Raw genomic sequence first — 4951 nt, forward strand, 5'->3', positions numbered from 1 at the left:
GTCCGCGGCGCCCCCGGCTCCGCCCCCGGCCCCGCAGCCGCCCGGGCTGCCCGGGCCTCCCCACATCGCCGTCCCGACCCGGGCCGAGTGTCCGGCGGCCAGCCACCCCGCACGTCCGCCCGCACGCCCTCCCTCCGGCCGGCCGGCCGCGCGCCTCCCCCCGCTTCCTGTTTCCCGCCGGCTCTCCCGGCCCGGGCTCCGCGGGGTCCCGGCGGCCCGCCCACACCTGCCGGGACTCGGGGCGGGGCGGGGCGGGGGCGGGCCACGCACGCTCGCACCCTCCCGCGCGCCACCACACGCCCGCCCCGGGCCACGCGCGTCGGCGGCCCACGCCCACGGCGCGCCCACCGGGCGGGGTCACTGCTCATGCCGGGCGCAGCCCGCAGGCACAGCCTAGACAAGTGCTTGCCTTTCCAGGGCTTCGGTGTCCCCAAATACACTGCCCACTCTGGACCTTCCCTCAAGCTCAGCGGGACAGCCCCTGGGTGGACAGTAAAGGGCAGAGGTCATGGGCACCTTCTCCAAGACAGGAGTCTGAGCCTACAGGGCACCACTCACTGCCCTCCTACATAAAGTCTCCAGGCACTTGAGGACCAGAGACCCCTCCTTTCTCAAAGTGTGTTTCTCCAGATGCTGGTCCCAGAGAAGCCGGGGCGGGTCTGTGGTTAAAGTCATGTACGTTTGAGAAATGGGCATCCATACTCCCCCTCCCCGCTTAGAAACTGGTAGTCACTTACCATGGTGCCATAGGAGTCTACACAGCACCTGCTGGTGCGGGAGATACCCTCTCTCTGTGCGTTAGAAACTGGTGTCTGCAGTGATATCTGGGCAGCGTGAGGAGCAGAGGAGGCACAGCCCGTATGAGAAAGAGGTGTAAGCCCGCAAACCCCTTTCACACCTTCTTTATTAGATGCCATGGGCATAGATATTACTTATCCAAAGAAATAAAAGTTTCCAACCAATAAAGGCTCTGAAAGGCCTGCAGTGAAGAACTGGTTTAACTTTATATATCCTGGTGTCCTCTTCCAAACGTAATTAACCACAGATTTTTTTTTTTTGTTTGGTTTTTGTTCACTTGTTTTCGCTTTGAGTGTCATCTGTTTACACACGGAAAGAACTAAATTCTAGTGTAAATTCCTCAACTAACAGAGAAGGAAGCAGAGGCCTAGAGAGGGCAAGGAATTTGCCCAAATTCACAAGGCGAGGCAGAGTGGAACTAGGCCAGAGCCGGGCCCCAGCCCCTCTCCTCCCCGAAGCTCAGGGGCCAGACACACACCAGGCCTCCCTCCCAACACACCCTTCTTCCCTCTCCTGGTCCCACTGCCCTCCCACACAAAGCAGCTCCTCCCACCAGCAGCCCTGCTCATTGTGAATATTTTTAACTTGGCCAGGAAGGTGGGATGGAAGCCTCGGAAAATGAGTCTGTGGTTAATTATTTTCCTCATCAAGAAGCCTAGGCAGGGCCCAGAGATAAGGCACAGAAAACAAGAGGTCTGCAGGCAAGTGGACAGAGAAGTGAGGGCACACTGGATCTGAGCAGGACAGGTGGCTGGGTGCCCCGGGTGTCCGGCATTCCCAGGGAAGCTGCAGAGCTCTTGTGGGCACCACACTCCCACATTCACATGCACTGTCACACAGACACACGCGTGCACAGTCACACATGCCCGCTGTGGGCATCGAGCCAGGCAAGAGGCAGACAGGGGTGTAAGCACCTCCCACAAACAGCACAGCCTCCTCATCCTCCTCCTGTCTCTGGGCATCCCTCAGCACCAGGAGTGGAAGCACGTGATTAAGCACCACCTCCATTATTGTCCTCTTGCGGGTTCTGCTACGTTTGTCTTCTCTCTATAACCATGTCAGGAAGGCAGGCAGGGGCTGCAGCAGGGTGACAGAGAATCTAGAGTCTAGATTCTAGACCTTACAGCAGGGGCCCTGGGTCCTATCCCAGGCTCACCACCACGAGCGTTGTTCTTCTCTGAGCATCCATTTCCCCAACTGCAAAAGGCAAATGGTTAACAATCTCAGCCACATCTAGAGAGGAGGATGGTCTAGGAGCAGAGAAAGTGCCTAGAGACCTACATTTGGCCTTAGCTGTGTCTCAGTGGGCAAATTCTTCCCCGTCAATCTCTGTATCTGTAAAACAGCATAATAGTTCCCCCCTGTGCAGGGAATGCCTCTGAGCTGCAGTTCCTCCATCTGTGAAATGGGCACAGGAATGTCAGTCCACTTCCCAACTCATTAAAAGGCATGTCCCCATGTCTCAAACCAGTCCACGTCCCACCACCTCTGGTCCCGCCAGTCCAAGCCATGCACCCCCACAAACCCCCAACCACGGGGCTGTAGGCTACAGAGTATTCTCCATTCTGCAGCCAGAGAGATGGTTTTAAACACTGAAGAAGTTTTTATTATTATTACTACTATTGTTTAAACTTTTCTTTTTTAGAGAAAGAGTCTTGTTATCTTGCCCAGGCTAGCCTCAAACTCTAGCTCAAGCAATCCTCCTACCTCAGCCTCCCAAGTAGCTGGGACTGCAGGTGCGCACCACCATACCTGACAGAACAGGTTTCTTGCTGACCTAAAACCTCCCAGTGGTTTCCCACCAAACTGAAATAAAATGCAAACCGCCCCCAGATCCTGCCAGCTGGCCCACTCCCTCCCCCACTGCCTACTCATTCACTGGCCCCATTCTCTTCCTGGAACTGGTCAGCTTTTTCCACCTCAAGGCCCTTGTGCAGCCTGTTCCCTCTGCTTGGACTGCTTGTCCGTCAGCTCCTGGCATGGAGGGTTCCCATAGCTATTCAGGTCTCAGATCAAATGTCACCTCTCTTGGGACAAGAGCCTCCAGGCAGGGAGTTCCCATGCACCCCCTCAAAGCCACTCCGTGCTACATAGGAACCAAAGGAAAGCTTCCCCTTCAACCTTTAAAAGTTTGCTGAAAATGGACTGACATCGACGGGTCAATAGGAGAAAACAAGCACACAAAAGCTATTTAACATGCACGGCACAGAGCACTCGTGGGAGAATGATTACCCAGTAACCCAGCGAGGTCCACACGCTTACCCTCTTCACAGGGGAAGTGGGGCGGGGGGACAGGAATAAATGACTCTTAGGAGAGATGAATGGACCCAGGAGCCAGACATTATCTTGTAAATGGTTTTCTTTGAAAACTGAATGGGACCAGAGAACAAATAATAATTTGAGACAAAGTTTGTTCATCTGGGCTCTAGGTGTGGTGTTTAAGTTTCAGTCTCTTCCTTTGTGATATGAATTTTAATCTTTTCTCGTTAATGAAATTTTGGAGAAGGGATCAAAAGCAATTGTGTTCCTCTTTGGGGGTCCAGTTTCTAGGTGGATAAGGGGACTTCAGAGAACAGCCTCCTCCTGTACTTGGGGAAAGGCAGGGGGGCAGTCAGAGAGACCTTGAGGCCGTTTCTTTAGTTCAGTATGTCAAAGTGCCATATTTTGGGGCGTGGTTTTCTGAGCCCCAACAGCTATTTCCTCTCTACCCGACATTGTCGCGGTGCTTGCTTTGCTTACCTGTTTGCTGCCTGGTTCCCCCCCACCTCCCACCCCAAGAGCAGAGACGTCCTTGGCTAGCAGAATTGGGCTGGAATGTTCCAAGAACAGTGAGGATGAGGGATACAGTAGGAGAGGAGAGGAGTTGGAGAAGTATGGGGGGGGGGCGGGAGGACAGAGCAGAAGGCCTTGAAGGTCATTATCAGGACTCTGGCCTTCATTTCAGTCAGTAGTAACACTTTATTATTATTGTCATCCCCCAACCAGCTGCAAAGTCCACAGAAGCAGGGATCCACTTTTTGTTCATTCCTTCCAGGGTGCCCTGGCCCCAGTGCCTTCTCTGTTCCTCTTTGGCAGCCTCTGATTGCATCCCAGGAATGTGGGTCTGGATTTTTCTAGTCTGTAAATGTGGGTACATGGTGAACCTGGGCTCCCCCACCCTAGCCTCAGACTGAGCTCACCTCATCTGGCCACTTCTTCACCAAAAGCGGGGCCTGGGTGATACGGATCACAGCATAGGACATGGCACAGTGTAGGTGTTCAACGGCAGATTAGTGAGTGGACCCAGAATTGGAGAGAATTCCTTTTGGTGGGCTGCACTACACCAGAGCCAGAACGCCCAGGGTTCAAATCCCATGCAACGCATGCTTCTGATCTTGGGCAAGTTCCTAAACCATTGTCTGGTCCTCATAGGCGGGGTCTAGCAAGTCTGAGCGAGGTAGATGCTAGATGCACATCCTCAGTTGAAGTCATCCGGTGGTGTCTCTTCCTCCCACTGCCGGTGTCCCCCTGGGTACCTTTATACAGTAGGTCTTCCATGGGACCGTCCGTGGGGTTGGGGGAGAGGGACGCTGGGGAGGCTACTGTGCCCAGTCACAGAAATCTAGGCTGAAAGTGTCTTTAAGACTACCATTTTACAGATATTGGGGAAACTGAGGCTGCAGTGGCCCAGATGAGCCCTGGGCTCCCCAAGGCAGGGACAGCAGGGCACCGGGAAGCAGAGATAGGAGCAGTAATGGGAGCCACCCTCCAGCATCAGGTGATTGCATCTCTGGAGAGCTGGGGACTCCTGCGAGGGGGGGTGGGGAGCGGTGGGAGGGCCTGTCCCCACCTTCCCTTTCCCCCAGGGCCACCCTCAGCAGCTATGACAGCAGGGAGTAGAAATGCTGACTCACCCTCACCCCGGCCCCAATTCAGACCAATTACAGAGACTCGTGTCTGCCTGCCCTTGGGCTGGGCGTGGGGCTAGAAGCTGGGCTGGGCTGGGCTGGGCTGGGGGTCCGGGATGGGGCAGGGCGCTGGGCCCGGCTGGGAGAAGATAGGAAATTAAAGCTGGGCTCAGTGATGCCACACCACCCGGCCGTGTCACTAATCCTGTCTGTGCCTCAGTTTGCCCCTTTGCACCACAAGGTAGTTGGAGGGAAATGCCCAGCCA

Source organism: Eulemur rufifrons, chromosome 16 (genome assembly GCF_041146395.1).
Source record: "Eulemur rufifrons isolate Redbay chromosome 16, OSU_ERuf_1, whole genome shotgun sequence".
Lineage (NCBI taxonomy): Eukaryota > Metazoa > Chordata > Mammalia > Primates > Lemuridae > Eulemur > Eulemur rufifrons.